Here is an 18,818-nt window from a genome sequence, read left to right as displayed (position 1 = left end):
TGAACATTGATTCGTCGTAATGCAGACTAACAGTTATCAGTGAATTACTTGTTAAGTTGATCGTGAAGTGTGAATATAATTTCATGCCGTACTGTATCTCGTTTGTGAAACTAAAAGGATACATCTCCAAATTAGGCTTGACATACCTAAAGCTGATACCAATCCAAAGGAATACGTCGTAATAAAAGTCAAAGTGTTCAATGTACAATTAGGTGAACCAGTGAGAAATAAATTTCTTCTACAACTTTAAATGTCCGGTCAAGAGGATTTCAAATTTAATGCCTATAGTTTCCTTTAGTTATAATGTCAGAGTTTTATATCATCTTTTGAATTATCTCAGTACATCTCACTCGTTAAAAACAGCATTTGAAGAATATATTTTGTTTAGTATCAAATAAATGAATTCTTTCATTTCAATAGTAGATCAGGTAACCTAACGTTTCAATGGGGAAACCGAACGCCAATCTCCTTTTCCCAGAACCTATATATTATGCCGTCAAAGTAATCTTATTACCCTACACCCTAGAGATATTCAAGACTCTCATTCTATTATTGTTACATTGATTTGTAGCTGGCACCCATTAACTATTGTATTAAATAATCAGGGTCCGCCTCTGTGGTGTAGTGGTTAGTAGTGATGGGACATTCGATTCATTTTACTGAATCGATTCATTTGATTCCGTTCACGTTACTGAATCGATACAGTGATCCGATTCACGGTACATTAATACTACGCAGATGCAGTAGGAGCGGTGAATCTAAAGGTGCGTACACACTTGCGAGCATCTTGCGAGCCGAGCGCCTCGCGAGCCGCTCATGAGCCGCTCGTGAAAAAATTAAATGTCCGAGCGGCTCGCGAGCACTGCTTGAGCCATTTGCTCGCCGATTGCTCGCCATTTGGAAGCAGGATCAGTCTGTGAATTACATGCAAATTTCCGTAAATTTCCGTAGCTCCTTTAAAAGAAAAAGATAATTGTACAAAATATGATTGAATACGGTATTGTATAGGTACTACCTGTTCAATTGCAACCTGTGTTCACTTTTGATATTTATTGATTATTATATCATTACTTGTTTACTACAGTTATTATTTTAAACAGATAATAAATCATGTACAAAAAGGAAGTTCAAGCTTCATTTTATTTAAACACGAGAACTTACCTTTTCCAGTAGTGCGACTGCTTTTCTCTTTGCTCCTTTCCCTCCGGAGTGATGCCAACAAAGAAACAATTTTCTTTTTACATTCATCCGCGGGTCGTCGAATTGTTGTGCCAATATCCCGCCATGCACCCTCTTTCACATGATCGCCATCTTTCGGGTTCCACAAAGCAGAATGTGTCCGATAAGTGTCTATTAAAGTAAGCACATCTTCATCCGACCAGGCCGCCATGCTCGCGGGATGCTCACTGTAGCCGTACACACTTGCGAGCACGTTCCTTGGCCGTCCACACTGAGCGCGAGCATCCCTTTGTGCTCGCCTAAAAACCGACTCCAGTCGGCTCGGCAGCGAGCGGCTCAAAACATGCTTGCTTTACGCTCGTTACCCCGTACACACTTGCGAGCATCGTAGTGTGAGCGGCTCGCGAGGCGCTCGCAAGTGTGTACGCACCTTAAGACGGCAGCAACAGCATTCAGTGCTCGCTGCTCGCTGCTGCCATCTGGTCTTCATACTATGAACTCCTTTCTTGTGCATCGTCTAGCTTTGAGGTTCAGGTTGCTCTTCATATCGAGTGTTGATGTTACAAGGCCTTTCCCCCACAGTGACAACTTAATTAAATTTTAAAAAAACATCTGTACACACAATAATCAATGATCTGCATTTAGAGCCGTCACCCAGGTGGGAGATTCCCTATCAATTGCTTGCCTAATCGTTTCTTATATGATTTCAAGGAACTTGCAAATTTTATTGTATTCACGGTAAGTACAAAACAAGTAAGATTAAAAAAAAGAAATGCAGGAAAAAATAGGTAGTTGTGCAGTACTATATTGTAATATTACAGTAAAAAACTCACGTAGTTGTTGTTAATAATAATAATAATAATAATAATAATAATAATAATAATAATAATAACAATTGTCATAGCTCAAATTTTAAACACTAACTTATGGTTTTCTACAGTTCTCTGAAAGTTACAGCTCTATTATATATACAGAATTAGATGTAAAATTACCTGTGGTCATAATAAGTAGCCTACATATTAAATATAAACAAGTTAAACAAATAAAATGCATTAAAAAGTTGTCTGTTCTGTACATCAATATACCGTATGCTTATGAAGTTACAGTACGAAAATGACATAATAATAATATACACAACTCAAATATTATACGCTACACTAACTTGTAGTTGTTCATTCACATTTCTCAGAACTTCAGGCATCATTTCAGATTGATATTTAAAAACATAATCTTGGACACTTTTTCACTGGTTAGACGACTGCGTCTCTCCGTTATGATCTGTCCCTCTTTAGAGAACACACGCTCACATGGAACAGAAGTGGCCATTATGCATAATCTCCGTTTCATAATCTGGAAGAGTCTAGGGAAGAGAGGTTTGTGTTCCTGCCACCATTTAAGTGGATCCTCCAGTCTTGGAAGTAATGGCATCTGCCAATATTTATCAACCTCGATAGTGCTTGCCGCTTTTCTGTCGTCCTTCTGAAGTACTGTTTCGACAATTGTATCAAATGTTTTCCAGACAGAAGTTGAGCAGCTTGAAGTGGAAGCCTCGCTTGGTGGTTTCGTAACTTGAATCTGGTGCTCCGTATTTCCTAGAAGTTCTATTGTGGAGCTTTCATAAATTATAGCATCTTTGGTTACTTTGTAGATATCGCCCTGTGATTGAAATCCATACTGCTTGAATCGTGGATCAAGGAATGTTGCTTCCCACAAAAGTTTCAAACTAGCGTATTTACCATGCAATTTCGATTTTACTTCAGAGGTAAGCATTGTAACCATGGCTGTCAACTTTTCACTTTTAAACTGCTTCTTTTGAAATGCATTGCAGTGTTCCAACAAACCAAATATTAACAAGCCTATTTTCGATAAGGTGACATTCTTTTCACTTGGTGACTTCTTCAAAGCACTGTAATATCTCACATACCAGTCCTCCTCTGTGGTTTTCTCAAGTAAATCAGGTTTCACTATGGCTAGTGTGCTTTGAAGGGGTTCTTTTATTTTTAGAAATCTGCTAAGCATATCAAATGTGGAATTCCACCTTGTGGGACAATCTTGCTTCAGTTTTAAAATGGGCTGCTCCATTTGCCTTTACATGACGTTAAGTCTATCCGTAGCCTGTGAGCTTCGATGAAAAAATTCAACGATTGCTTTCACTTTGTTCCGTGTTTCCGCAATTGTTTCAAGGCTTGATTGTACAATTAAATTAAGGGAATGTGCAAAGCATGGTACATGCCCCCACTGACACATACGCACGGCCTTGACCATATTGCTTGCATTATCGGTCACACATGCAGCAATTTTTCCGCTTATACCCCATTCTGTCACGATTCTCTTGAGTTCAGATGCTATGTTCTCTGAAGAATGATTCCCACAAAATTTACTGCACGACAGTAAGAAAGACTGCAGAATGCAGTGTTCATCTATAAAATGTACTGTGATGGCGAGATAGTTTTCATTCTTTACGGATGTCCATCCATCTGTGGTTATACAAATACATGAGACTTCCTCTGAGAGAGTGGACCGGATTTTATCACCTGTTTCATCATACATGGCATTTAGCATGGAATGAGAAAGGGGTTTTCTGCTAGGAAGTTCATAATTTGCAATTATCATATTGAATAATTCTCTGAATTCTCTTCCCTTAACTAAGCTGAATGGAAGGTATTCTTTAAATATTACTTTTAATATTTGCACATCAATTTCTTTACGTTTGTGTGAATTGACAGGTTTTGTTGCATACCTGGTAATTTTGGTCTGTGTTGGGTTCAGTGTAGAGGATGAAGCCACAACACGCTCTTGTTGAGTTGGAGCAACTGAACTGGCAGCAGACGTAGAAGCCACAATACACTCGGTTCCAGGAAGTCGTTCAGGATCATCTCCAGCTCCATTTAGTGGCTTTAAACGACTTTCATTTGGATTTATAGCAGGATGTTTTAAGCCGCAAATGTCTGTTCATATTAGTAGTAGACGAGCCTTTAATCGAAAGTATTGACGAACAAACATTGCACTTTACTTTATCGTTCCCTGATCGTACGAAATAATCCCACACCGGACTTTTTAAATTTGCCATGATACACTTACGACACTCACAGGCGGAAAGATACTTCACTCTCACTGACATTCATGAACTGTCTTAGTACTGAATGCGAGTAAACAGTATCAATTTCGAAGCACAGGGAATCCCTTCAGAAGTTTCCACCAATAGCAATCTGTAGAAGTTCAAACCAATAGCAGCTCCGGCACTGGTCACGTGTGGGACTTGAACACGCTCGATGGATGCAGGCCTGAAGCAGGGTTGCCAGACTGAGCGAAAAGTCGTGTATCGGCCTACCTATTCAGGAATCCAGTTGGGGACTAATGACAAAGTTTTGACACCTTCATTAGAAAAAAAATGCTAGTCGCTCTAATACATCGAAGGTTTCCGGCGACGCAGGATGGGAAAAGTCTTGGATTAGGAAGGTAGCAGCCATGGCCTTAATTAAGGTACAGTCCCAGCATTTCCTGGTATGAAAATGGAGAAACTACGGAAAACCATCTTAACGGCTGCCGACGCTGGGATTCGAACCCACCATCCCCCGAATGCAAGCGCATAGCTACGCGATACTAACCGCACGTCCAACTCGCTAAGTCATTTTTGAAAATGTGTACTGTACTTTTCTATCAGCAGAGGATTTTTTTAAATCGTCTACCCGAAATGTACAGTAGCCCACTGGTTTTCTGATTCAACATACTGTTGGTTAAGTTATTGCGTCAGTCGGCTCACTTACTGTCCACATATTATTGAAGGCTTGTGCAACGATGTGACATACGAACTGAGACAATACTGAGCCGTTCTTCCCAATATAAAACAGGTACTTTTGAGTAGTCATGAGCATGACTCATAGTCATAGGCGCGTGGCTGTGAGCTTGCATCCGGGAGATAGTAGGTTCGAATCCCACTATCGGCAGCCCTGAAGATGGTTTTCCGTGGTTTCCCATTTTCACACCAGGCAAATGCTGGGGCTGTACCTTAATTAAGGCCACGGCCGCTTCCTTCCAACTCCTAGGCCCTTCCTATCCCATCGTCGCCATAAGACCTATCTGTGTCGGTGCGACGTAAAGCCCCTAGCATAGTCATAGGGCAGGCCAGAGTCGAGTTTAATTAATTGTCAAATGTCAACTAAGTTATAATACTAAGATTCATTAAACTAATAAATAGTATAACCTAATAGCCTACCTACTTACTAGCTACTTTAGAATTATGTTTTGACTACCTTTCTAACACTGAAAATAAATCCATCTAGTATTTAAACCTCCCTGTAAGAAGACGACAGTGAATGCAAGTGGGTATTATTTTCAAATGAGCTGAGCTTGGGAGTCCATTTAGCGTACGATTCTTTCTGTGTACCATGGCTCTGTATGTATTGCTTCAGAGGAAGCCCGGCTCTCCGCCAGTGTCCACTGCCCAGTGAGCCGATAAGGAGCCGTGTGTATCTTGTGTCTCACTGAGCCGCGCTCGTTCACGATTCTTTCGGTGTGCCATGATTCACTGTATGTCTCGATGCAGCGGAAGCTCGGCTCTCCGCCACCCGTCAGTGTCCAGTGAGCCGATAAGGAGCCGTGTGTATCTTGTGTCTCACTGAGCCGCGCTCGTTCACGATTCTTTCGATGTGCCATGATTCAATGTCTCGCTGCAGCGGAAGCTCGGCTCCCCGTCAACGTCCAGTGAGTGCGCCACTGCACAGTCCGCTGGGAGTAAGCTGAATCGTGTGCCGTGAGCTCGCCGTTCCTGTGAATCGATTCACTCGGACACTTGAATGAATCGATACACTGCTTCGAATCATTCATTCAGTAGCCAACACTAGTGGTTAGCGTGATTAGCTGCCACCCCCGGAGGTCCGGGTTCGATTCCCGGCTCTGCCACGAAATTTGAAAAGTGGTACGAGGGCTGGAACGGGGTCCACTCAGCCTCGGGAGGTCAACTGAGTAGAGGTGGGTTCGATTCCCACCTCAGCCATCCTGGAAGTGCTTTTCCACTTCTCCTCCAGGCGAATGCCGGGATGGTACCTAACTTAAGGCCACGGCCGCTTCCTTCCCTCTTCCTTGCCTATCCCTTCCAATCTTCCCATCCCTCCACAAGGCCCCTGTTCAGCATAGCAGGTGAGGCCGCCTGGGCGAGGTACTGGTCATACTCCCCAGTTGTATCCCCGACCAAGAGTCTGAAGCTCCAGGACACTGCCCTTGAGGCGGTAGAGGTGGGATCCCTCGCTAAGTCCGAGGGAAAAACCGAACCTGGAGGGTAAACAGATGATGATGATGATGATGATGATGATTAAGTAATCAGGTAAGTATTAAGTGTGAGTACATAGTCCGACAATTGAGTATATTATTTAATGAAATATTTAATATTCTGTTTCATATTTTAAATTAGTGAGTAATAAGTAGTCACAACATATTTTGATTCATATTCGATAAAACATGGTAAAATAGTTTCCAAAGTATTTCTTCACATAAATATGATCATGGATGAAGGCTGCCTGGTTCCATGGCTAAATGGTTAGCGTGCTGGCCTTTGATCACAGGTGTGCCGGGTTATTCCCGGCAGGGTCGAGAATTTTAACCATAATTGGTTAATTCCCCTGGCACGGGGACTGGGTCTATGTGCCGTCTTCATCATCATTTCATCCTCATCACGACGCCTTGGTGGGGGATGGGAAGATTGGAAGGGATAGACAAGGAAGAGGGAAGGAAGTGGCCGTGGCCTTAAGTTAGGTACCATCCCGGCATTTGCCTTGAGGAGAAGTGACTGAGTTGGGAATCGAAGCCACCTCTACTTAGTTGACCTCCCGAGGCTGAGTGGACCCCGTTCCAGCCCTCGTACCACTTTTAAATTTCGTGGCAGAGCCGGGAATCGAACCCGGGCCTCCGGCGGTGGCAGCTTCACACTAAACCCTACACCACAGAGGCGGACACAGATTCACGTAATTGTAAATAAATTTGAAACTACTGCCTCATTGCTCAATAACAACATGCGCGCATACGAACAGCATTAACAGAGGGAACGCTAGATGACACTGATGCGAGTTAGCGGATAAATCACTCACAAAATTAGCACAACAAGTAGATTCTGCACACAGAGCTACGAAGCTGTTACCCATCAAACCTTACAGGCTTACAATGGCCCACTGTTTAAAACCTGCTGATTAAGCCACCAGTGACCGGGCAAGTTGGCCGTGCGGTTGGAGGCGCGCAGCTGAGAGCTTGCATCCGGGAGATAGTGGGTTCGAGCCCCACTGTCGGCATCCCTGAAGATGGTTTTCCGTGGCTTCCAAATTGTGACACCAGATAAATACTGGGTCTGTACCTTAATCAAGGTCACGGCCGCTTCTTTCCAAATCCTAGCCCTTTCCTATCCAGTCGTCGCCATAAGACCTACCTGTGTCGGTGCGACGTAACACCAGTAGCGAGTTATTGTGAGTGGTATCTTGCATCACTGAATGATCGTTTAGTCCACCCACAGCTTGTCTTCTTTTCGATGAGGCCTAATGGTCGTGTGAACAGTCATAAATATCCCTATTTGTGTGCAGAAAATCGTAATAGTGTTCATGAAGTCCCTCATTATGATAGAAATATTGGTTTTTGGTATGCTGTTAGTGCAAGATGAATAATTGCGACTATTTTTTTTTCGAGACGACAGTAAATTAAATGCAGAGAGGTACCAAGATGACATTTTGACGCCGTTCTTCCATCAGTTAACGGAAAAAGAAATATCGGGTGGGTGGTTTCAACAAGATTGAGCCCCTTCTTACAATCTCGGAAGTGTTTGCAGACAGACTGATCGGTGCTGGTCTATTTCCCCCTCGTGGCGCTGCTCCATGGCTAAATGGTTAGCGCGCTAGCCTTTGTTCAGATGGGTTCCGGGTTCGATTCCCGGCAGAGTCGGGAATTTTAACCACCATTGGTTAATTTCGCTGACACGTGGAATGGATGTATGTGTCGTCTTCAACATCATTTCATCCTCATCACGATGCGCAGATGGCCTACGGGCGTCAAATCAAAAGACCTGTGCCTGGCAAACCGAACATGTCCTCGGACACTCCCGGCATTTTAAAAGCTATGCGCCTTTTCATTTTCCCCCCTCGTTCTCCAGATCTATAACAGCGTGTGATTTTGAGTTGTGCGGTAAACTGAAAGAAAAAAGTGTATCGAACAAATCCTCGCACATTGGAGGAACTGAAAGGAAACATTACGAATTAAATCAGAAATATTACAGTGGCAGAACTCACTCGCATCAGTCAGAATTTGGTTACCAGATACAGTGCTCGTATAACCCAGGAAGGACGACAATTCCAGCATGTTTATTTCTTTTAGCTAGTGGCTTTATGTCGCACCCACACAGATAGGTCTTTTGGCGACGATGGGATAGGAAAGGACTTGGAGTTTGAAGCAAGCGGCCGTGGCCTTAATTAAGGTATAGCTTGGTGTGAAAATGGGAAACCACGGAAAACCATATTTAGGTCTGCCGACAGTGGGATTAGAACCCACTATCCCCCGGATGCAAGCTCACAGCAGCGCGCCCCTAACCGCACGGCCAACTCGCCCGGTCCAGCATATTTTATAAAGTAAGATTTCATTCAAGCCAGGCGGCCACGCGCGACTTAATATCGGCTGAAGCACCTGCTGTAGCGGAGAGTACAAAAACCGTGTATCTGGTCTTAATAGTCTATGGGAGACTCTGTATACATATATATAAGCCAAATACCACTCGTTGATCACCAGATAGCCGGATCTAAAAGACCTAGAAAGCTGAAAGAACATAGGTTCATATTCTGCCCTGGAGGCGCACTAAGAATTTTTTTTTTTTTTTTTCAAAATTCAGCTTCAGTCCCAGATTTGGGCCCTTTGCTCAATAGCATAGGTTAATATAGGCTAAAAACGAATTTGTCGCACAAGGACGAGACAAAGTTCGTTGTAAGTCTTAGGACGCGAGGAAAGAATATCGGTCTGTACGGGACCGAAACCTACGTTTTAAGGCCCTATAACCAACCGTTTTCAAGACATTGGCACCATACTGCCACCACGCTTCGGTCCAAGTGCTGGAGATCACATGTCGACAGACTCACTATAAAGAGAAAATTACAACTTCCCTTTGAGCAGATTACGTAAGACATATAGAAAGATTGCAGGAAGAAAATATTATTATGTGAGAGAAGTTAAAAGTCGTACAACTTACTGAAGTTTTTTTTATTCCTCATACATATCTTATCTCCTCTTCTTCTTCTTTGATTTTGTTCTTAACACGTCGACGGCCTCAGCGGACACCGGTGACTACTTTCAGATTTCCTGCTAGGCCACTACGGACACGAGTGTCCACTTGCAGAGGGTAAAAGTAAAGTTTATGCCCACAGAGCAAAATTTCAAAACAAATAAGAGTTGGCGCCCAACGTGTTAGTACTTTTAACCTTTTCAGACTCACTTTGGTCACACCGCTTTAGTTGTACAGGTTTTCCTTTCTGTTTTCCACTGTGGACACGATGTCCGTTTGCAGGGGGTAAAAGTAAAGTTTCGACCCACAGAGCAAAACTTAAAAAAATTGGCGCCCAACGTGTTAATAATTTTCACCCTTTGAGACTGACTTTGGTCACAACGCTATAGATCTACCACGTTTTCCTTTCTGTTTTCTACTGCGGACACGAGTGTCCGCTTGCAGAGGTTTAAAGTGAAGTTTCGGTCCACACAGCAATATGTTTTTTAAATGGCTTTTCACCTTTTCAAACTGACTTTGGACACAACGCTATAGTTCTATCAGTTCTCCTTTCTGTTTTCCTACAGCTCATGTATACTATAGTCTCTCTTTCTCACAGCTGACTCTATCTTCCTTCTATTTTCCATAATTGGATTCGTTGGACATGGAGCTCATTGCTATTGGAGGCGTAATGGTACCTCACCGTGTTGTACCCACGAAGGGAGACGGGTTCTGTTTTTTCTATTCCTTATCTTACTTAATGTATGGCACTGACTCGCTAACCGGATTGGCTTAGGAAAACAGCTATTCTCACATCTATGAACTATACCACAGCAAGCATCAATGATTCCATATTGGAAAAACTCCCTCCTAACAAAGATGGTGGGGATATAAGTCTGTGGCTCCGTGGCCCACTATCCAGAGGAGTTCCTCCACACTTTAAATCTGCCAGGTTTTCCACTTCTCAAGTTTAAACACCTGTAATGCTGCTATGGAATCTGATATCTCCTAAGCTTTACAATGGGACAAGGCTGCAAGTAAAGTCTTTACACAGTAACGTAATCGAGGCAACCATCTTCACGAGATGTAATGCACGAGAAACAGTTTCCACCCCCCGCATTTCTTTGAGTCCCTCAGACTACTTCTTCCTATTCAGACCACTGCAATTTTCCTTTAATGTCTGCTTCGCAATCACCATAAACAAAGCTTTGAAAGTTGCTGGTACTGATTTAAGGAACTTTTTTTTCTCTTTGCCTGAAAGAATTGTGATTCTGCAGGCACAGGGGCGAATGAAAAACGTAGTTAACAAGAACGGTTTATATAACAACCTTGGGCAACATAATTTGAATGGCAGTAGAATTCAATTGTGACTGGCTGTAGGCAAGAAGTCTGCCATTAGAATGAAAACACCCCAAATGAAATGTGACTAGAAGTTGGAAAGGGCCTTTGTAATAGAAACTCTCAAAATCGATTGTGCCTGGCCGTAGACAAAGGGACCTGCCATTATAATCTAAACTCACAAAATCAAGCGTGAATGGTAGTAGAAAATGGGGCCTACCATTGTAATGAAAACTCCCCAACTCAGACTTTACATGAGACACGGCGTATGTTGACCTCCCGGTGGCGTTTCGCGGTTACCGCCAAGAGCAATGCAATGTGATAAAATCGTATAATGCGGATGGCATTTTTCCTAGAATTCCGTATACAGTGACGAATTCCGTAGCGAAGAACGGGTACATGAGCTAGTTTTTATATGAGGCATGTTAAGACCAGACCTATTTTGTTTCGAGTTTTCTTCTTCTTCTTCTTCTTCTTCTTAATCTGTTTACCCTCCAGGCTCGGTTTTTTCCTCGGACTCAGCGAGGGATCCCACCTCTACCGCCTCAAGGGCAGTGTCCTGGAGCTTCAGACTCTGGGTCTAGGGATACAACTGGGGAGAATTAGCAGTACCTCGCCCAGGCGGCTTCACCTGCTATGTTGAACAGGGGCCTTGTGGAGGGATGGGAGGATCGGATGGAACAGGCAAGGAAGAGGGAAGGAAGCGGCCCTGGCCTTAAGTTAGGGACCATCCCAGCATTTGCCTGGAGGAGAAGTGGGAAACCACGGAAAACTACTTCCAGGATGGCTAAGGTGGGAATCGAACCCACCTCTACTCAGTTGACCTCCCGAGACTGAGTGGACCCCGTTCCAGCCCTCGTTCCACTTTCTCAAATGTCGTGGCAGAGCCGGGAATCGAACCCGGACCTCCGGGGGTGGCAGCTTATCACGCTAACCACTACACCACAGAGGCGGACGTTTTGAGATTTTGCAGGGTTTTAATGTAGTTATTTATGGAACTAGAGTTTAACTTTACACTCCATAGAAAAGTGCACATAGAATTTTGCTTATATTTCAGATGCCACATTCTCCAATAACGGCAACTAAAAGGTATCAAGTTCGACAACATCTTCAAACGACAAAATACAATAACTTAAAAATGGTAAACTTGAAACAAAAACAGCAGCTTCTCGTAACCACAGCTTTAGTTAAACCTGGACCAGCACGAAGTAAATTCTATGACCGAGCGAGTTGGCCGTGTGGTTAGGGTTGCATAGCTGTGAGCTTGCATTCGGGAGATGGTGGGCTCAAATCCCACCGTTGGCAGGCCTGAAGATGGCTTTCCATGGTTTCCTATTTACACAACAGGCAAATGCTGGGTTGTACGTTAATTAAGGCCACGGCCGCTACCTTTCCAATCCTAACCCTTTCCTATCCTCGTGTCGCCGAGAACCTTCAGTGTTTTAGTGCAATGTTAAACCACTAATAATAATAATAAATTCGAATGTCTGATATGATCAGTAAGAGGACAGTTAAGTTCTTTGGATGCATAATGAGGGTGGATAATATCAGACTCACTAAACACCATTTTAATCATGTTTACAAGAGTGACAATCAGTGGATGCAAAGTATAAAGAGAGATAAGGCAGAGATAAGAATAATAGCAAATATTTGGGACAGATCAACTTTGAGTGGACTGATATAAAATTTCAAGGGTTTCCAGAAGAAATAAAAGAGGGAATGGGCAGAAGAGAGGAGAAAAAAAACCCCAATGAAATAATGAAGAACTATTGGAAAGCAAGAAAGGCAGCAGGAAATAAGCGGAAATGAATATAGTGGGTTCAATCAATCAATCAATCAATCAATCAATCAATCAATCAATCAATCAATCAATCAATCAATCAATCAATCAATCAGTACTGATCTGCATTTAGGGCAGTCGCCCGGGTGGCAGATTCCCTATTTGTTGTTTTCCTAGCCTTTTCCTAAATGATTTCAAAGAAATTGGAAATTTATTGAACATCTCCCTTGGTAAGTTACTCCAGTCCCTCACTCCCCTTCCTATAAATGAATATCAATCAATCAATACTGATCTGCATTTAGGGCAGTCGTCCAGGTGGCAGATTCCCTATTTGTTGTTTTCCTAGCCTTTTCCTAAATGATTTCAAAGAAACTGGAAATTTATTGAACATCTCCCTTGGTAAGTTATTCCAGTCCCTCACTCCCCTTCCTATAAATGAATATTTGCCCCAGTTTGTCCTCTTGAATTCCAACTTTATCTTCATATTGTGATCATTCCTTCTTTTATAAACGCCATTCAAACTTATTCGTCTACTAATGTGGTCCTAAGATGGCCAGAATCGAGAAAAGAGAGAAGAATAAATTCAATGAAGCGTTTGTCTCGGCAAACATAGAGTACCATTGACTAAGCGAAACAATAAGAGCTTAGTTCAGTTTCTGGAGGGGTGTACGAAACAACCAGAGCCAGATGAATCATCCTATAGAAAGAATTACGTTCCTGAGCTATATGGCTGTGAAGGATGGACTCTCTTGAAGAAGGACGTGAAACGACTAGAGGCAATGGAAATGTGGCTATGGAGGAAGATGACAAGAACTAGCTGGACTGAGAAGAAAACTAATGAAGCAGTGCATAGATAAATAAACTTTAATAACAACGATAAAAAGGAGAAAAGCGTCAGTTTTTGGTCACATTCTCCGGCATAATGACTTCATAAAGAACTTGTTCGAAGGCAAGGTGATGGGAAAGAAAGGCAGAGGGAAACCACGGAAGAAGATCATTGAAGGGGTAGTTGAGATGACGGGATGCCAAGGTTATGGAGAGATGAAAATGATCGCAGAGAGAAGAGATCAATGGTTGCAGCGACAAAGCAAAGCCTTTAGATAATAATGATGATGAGCTTTAAAAAGTGGTGTTAGGTAAAGTAAGGGAAAAGGGTGATGAAAAATATATTTGGGTCTCGCTAGACGAAACAACGGACGTGGATCAAAGATCTGCAATTAACTTCGTGTTTGGAATGTTAGGGCAGGAAGAAGAGAGAGACAAATCATAAACAATAAAATGAATCACTCAACAGTTGCTGCATTTTTCAATGATGCACTTAGTTTGTTGTGGCCATCGCGCATTCTTTACGATCATGTTCTCATGGCCTGCACTGATGCTGCACCTTACATGTGCAAAGCCATGGGAGGACTTGGGATATTACATCCCAAGATACAAGTCACGTCCATAGAGTCACTGAAACAGTCCGGCTTTCCTGCAGTAAACGTCTTGGTCTCTAAAGTGAAAACAATATTTCTGAAGGTTCAACATCGCAAGCATATGTTTTTGGATACGGTCGGTAATGTGCCGCTCCCGTCTTCACCAGTTCATACAGCTCGAAGCTGCTGCTTATTGTGCCGATTATGTTGAAGTATTAAAAGAGGCAGTTAAAGACCTCTATTCTGAAGAAACTGTTTCTATTTAAGAAGCACAAGAAGTCTTCAGCAAAGATGGTGTACCTGAGCAATTTATTCGTCCCGATTTGATGTGCATACGTTTAGCCATCGAGAACTTACAAGAAAAAGGACTGTCCCTTCACGTTAGTACTGGTATTATTAAAAAAGTTGAACGATTCCTAATGAACCTTAAAAAAACAATTTTTCCGGGGGGGAAAATTGCAGAGTGTAGTGTTAAAAAACTCCGGTCTCCGCAAAGTTAAAGACGTATCTGGTGTGGTGTTATCCAAGGCAAAGAAAAATTGACCGTATATTGATACTGGAAGTCTCTGATTCTGTTAAGCAGGAGCATGCTCCAATTGTGGCATGTGATGCCAAGAGAGGTTTTCCGAGTACAAAACCATTTTCATTGAAAATAGACTCAAGTTTGTATTTGATAACCTGTTCCATCATAATCTGACTAAATGTAATCAACACTTGCGAATTTAGTTGAGACACTGGAGCATTTTATTGTGGTACGGTAAGTAATGATCTTTTTTTTAAATTTTGACGATGTTTAACGTGTAACATGTGTTTTATAATATAAATTTATTGGTGGTTGATAACATTTGTTTTTCAATGCATATTTCAACATTTTTACTGTACATTTTGACAGGTTTAGTGTATATTCTGGTCTAGAAAGCCAAGAATAACGTCCGAGAGGATTCGTTGCGCTGACCACACGACACCTCGTAATCTGCAGGCCTTCCGGTTGAGCAGCGCTCCCTTGGTAGGTTAAGGCCCTTCGGGGCTGTACTGCCATGGGGTTAGTTTTGAGTGCATATTTGCATGCATATTATGCCATTTTAAATGCATAACTATCCAACGCCTGCACAAAACTGTAGTGAAATTAGGGCACTGTACGACAGGAATGCATACGTACATGTACGCCACATACAACATCCAAAGCGGAAGGCATAATCATCACATTCATTTTGTCGAAAATATTGTGTTTTTCTCGCCTTTCAAAAAATGTTATTTGACTGACCCATATCCTTTCCTAACCGTACATTTGATATATATAATTGCACCAATGAACTACGTTTAATTTGATGCCTTGTTATTTTATCTCGTTTGTGAGTGCCTTTTTACATTTAATTTATATTAGAGTTCAGCTGTTGTGGAGTTGGGACCGATCTCACATAATCGTGAGGGTCGGAAGGATCAGGTAGGCAGTGAATTTCATTTTTTTTTTATTTGTTCAGGAATTGGTTGTTGCGAAATAGTTGAGTATTGTACTTGTTTTTTGTTGGCATGACAACGTTGAAGTTTTAAATTAATCTTAGTTTTTCCGATTTTCAAAGGTAAGCTGTTATGTTATGCTATTAGGTGTTTTAATATTAATTTCATATTAAATAAAGATGCCTTTGCTGGCGAGACCTAGTGTTTACAGTGCACTATGTCTTCTGGTATAGGCTAGAACAATTTTGTTACTTTTCATTGACCTGTCTCAGTCTTATCCTTAGCTTTGACAGTATGAAAGTGACTGAGGTATGAGTGATCCTAGTAATGCCATTCCTTATGCAGGTTGATGCATGCATTTCAGTGGGCTTGGCAGATTGATATGTAATAGCAACTTCTGGCTCGGTGAGGAAAGCAGAGGGAAACTACCTCACTCCTCATTTCGCTCGTACGCCTCTTCATTGATGCCTAGGCCATCTATGACAGATGATGGCGGAGCTGTTGAGGATTCAACCAGCCTTAGGGCTGAGGACTGAACATACACATTAAATAAAGTAATGTAAGAAAGTATCTTTGATACAGAGTGCATATTTTCCATGAAAACAGAAAAATAGAAGAGCTAGAAAAAAATAAAATAAAAATTCTAAGAAAATTCTGAGGCCCATTAAAGACTGCAAATGGGGAGTTCAGACACAGGAAGAATGAAGACCGCTACAAAAATAAAGAAAATGGAAGAATTTCTGTTACAATCAGAAAGAGGAGAGTTAAGTTCTTTGGTCACATAATGAAAATGGATACTGCCATACTCATCATCATCATCATCATCATCATCATCATCATCATCATCTGTTTACCCTCCAGGTTCGGTTTTTTCCTCGGACTTAGCGAGGGATCCCCCCTCTACCGCCTCAAGGGCAGTGTCCTGGAGCTTCATACTCTTGGTTGAGGGATACAACTGGGGAGTATGACCAGTACCTCGCCCAGGCGGCCTCACCTGCTATGCTAAACAGGGGCCTTGTGGAGGGATGGGAAGATATGAAGGGATAGGCAAGGAAGAGGGAAGGAAGCGGCCGTGGCCTTAAGTTAGGTACCATCCCGTCATTCGCCTGGAGGAGAAGTGGGAAACCACGGAAAACCACTCCCAGGATGGCTGAGGTGGGAATCGAACCCACCTTTACTCAGTTGACCTCCCGAGGCTGAGTGGACCCCGTTCCAGCCCTCGTGCCACTTTTCAAATTTCGTGGCAGAGCCGGGAATCGAACCCGGGCCTCCGGGGGTGGCAGCTAATCACGCTATACTGCCATACTCACAAAACAAATGTTTAATCATGTTTACGAGGGAGTGGTTAGTGTGATTAGCTGGATCCCCCGGAGGCCCGGGCTTGATTCCCTACTCTGCCACAGTGAAAAGTGTTACGAGGCCTGGAAAGGGGTGAACTCAGCGTCGGGAGGTCAACTGAGTAGAGGAGGTTTCAATTCTCACCTCAACCATCCTCGAAGTGGTTTGCGGGGTTTCTGACCTCTCCTCCAGTCAAATGCCGTGATGGTACTTAAGTGACGGCCAAGGCCGCACCCTTCCTTCTTCCTTGGCTATCCCTTTCAGGCTTCCCATCCCCCAAAGAATTCTGTTCAGCATAGCAGCTGAGGCCACCTGAGTGAGATACAGGTCGTCCTCCCCACTTGTATCCTGCTCGAGGCCATTGTCAGTAGCCCCTCGCTGAGTCCGAGTGAAAACCCATCCCTGGAGAGAAAACAGATTAAGAAAGAAAGTACGAACAAGAATACAAATATTTTAGGTTTCCTTTTAATTCCGTAATTCGCAGGCATGAAAAAACCGACCCTGCCAGGATTCGAACCTGGAATCTTCTGATCCGTAGTCAGACGCGTTATCCATTGCGCCACAGGGCCAGGTAAGACTGGCGCTCGCTTCACTTGCTAATTTTATTTTCGAATTACAAACAAGAATACGAGTATTTTTGGCTTCCGTAACAATGGGAATGTCCTCCTCCGTGGTGTAGTGCTTAGTGTGATTAACTGCCACCCGACGGAGGCCTGGGTTCGATTCCTACCTCCGCCACGAAATTTGAAAAATGGTATGAGGGCTGGAACGGCGTCCACTCAGGCTGCGGAGAACATTGAAAAACTGTTGATAACCTACTGCCATGCATCATTTTTCAAGGAATGAAACAAGAAACGTCCGCCTCTGTGGTGTAGTGGTTAGTGTGATTAGCTGCCACCCCCGGAGGTCCGGGTTCGATTCCCGGCTCTGCCACAAAATTTGAAAAGTGGTACGAGGGCTGTAACGGGGTGCACTCAGCCTCGGGAGGTCAACTGAGTAGGGGTAAGTTCGATTCCCACCTCAGCCATCCTGGAAGTGGTTTTCCGTGGTTTCCCACTTCTCCTCCAGGCAAATGACGGGATGGTACCTAACTTAAGACCACGGCTGCTTCCTTCCCTCTTCCGTACCTATCCCATCCAATCTTCCCATCCCCCACCAAGGCCCCTGTTCAGCATAGCAGGTGAGGCCGCCTGGGCGAGGTACTGGCCATCCTCTCCAGTTGTATCCCCGACCCAGAGTCTGATGCTCCAGGACACTGCCCTTGAGGCGGTAGAGGTGGGATCCCTCGCTGAGTCCGAGGAAAAAACCAACCCTGGAGGGTAAGGAGATTAAGAAAGAAAGAAAAAGGAACATGGAACATGTTTGTCAATTTAACACTGAGTTAAAATTAAATAATGCGTTAGGTAAGTGTATTTTGTTTTATTTTTAGTGCATTATTTCGTACATATTTTAGTGCACATGTGCATGCATATATTTGGAGTCTTTAGTGCATATGAATCCGGGCCCTAGTTATAACATACATTTCATATTAAATAAAGTAAGAGGCACATTTAACTGAAGATGATATTCATATGAAAATATTCACTCTCACGAAAGTGAGTCTTCTTCTTCTCCTTCTACCACTTTTCCCACATCTATGGGGTCGTGGGTACGAACTATGCGAACCTGTGGATTTGACCCTGTTTTACGGCCGGATGTCCTTCCTGACGCTAACCCTATATGGAGGAAATGTAATCACTATTGCGTGTTTCTGTGATGGTTGGTAGTGTAGTGTGCTGTCTGAATATGAAGAGGAAAGTGTTGGGACAAACACCTAGTCACCGAGCCGAAAGAGTTAATCAGACGTCATTAAATTCCCCGACCCGACCGAGAATCGAACCCAAAGCGCTCTGAACCGAAGGCCTCAACACTGACCATTCAGCCGAGGAGTCGGACACCCTCATGAAAGTGAGTGTTTGGTCTTATTTGATGTCGAATTAATTTAACCATGGAGCCGGACAACCTCATGTCATCGCCCCGAGGTGTTGATGCTCTTTTCAGACACAGCCCCAATGGAGGTGAGAGGTTGGTTGCCTAGTTGTAC

At 43.1% G+C, this 18,818-nt stretch overlaps 1 non-coding gene across 1 annotated transcript; it reads right to left on the bottom strand.

The window, feature by feature from the left end:
* Positions 1-17,231: 17,231 nt before the first annotated feature.
* Positions 17,232-17,304, bottom strand: TRNAR-ACG (transfer RNA arginine (anticodon ACG)). The gene has a single exon. It is a non-coding gene; the product is annotated as a tRNA-Arg (tRNA).
* Between the last annotated feature and the right edge of the window lie 1,514 nt (positions 17,305-18,818).

Source organism: Anabrus simplex, chromosome 1 (assembly GCF_040414725.1).
Source record: "Anabrus simplex isolate iqAnaSimp1 chromosome 1, ASM4041472v1, whole genome shotgun sequence".
Classification (NCBI taxonomy): Eukaryota; Metazoa; Arthropoda; class Insecta; order Orthoptera; family Tettigoniidae; genus Anabrus; species Anabrus simplex.
This window is presented reverse-complemented; position numbering and strand designations above follow the sequence as displayed.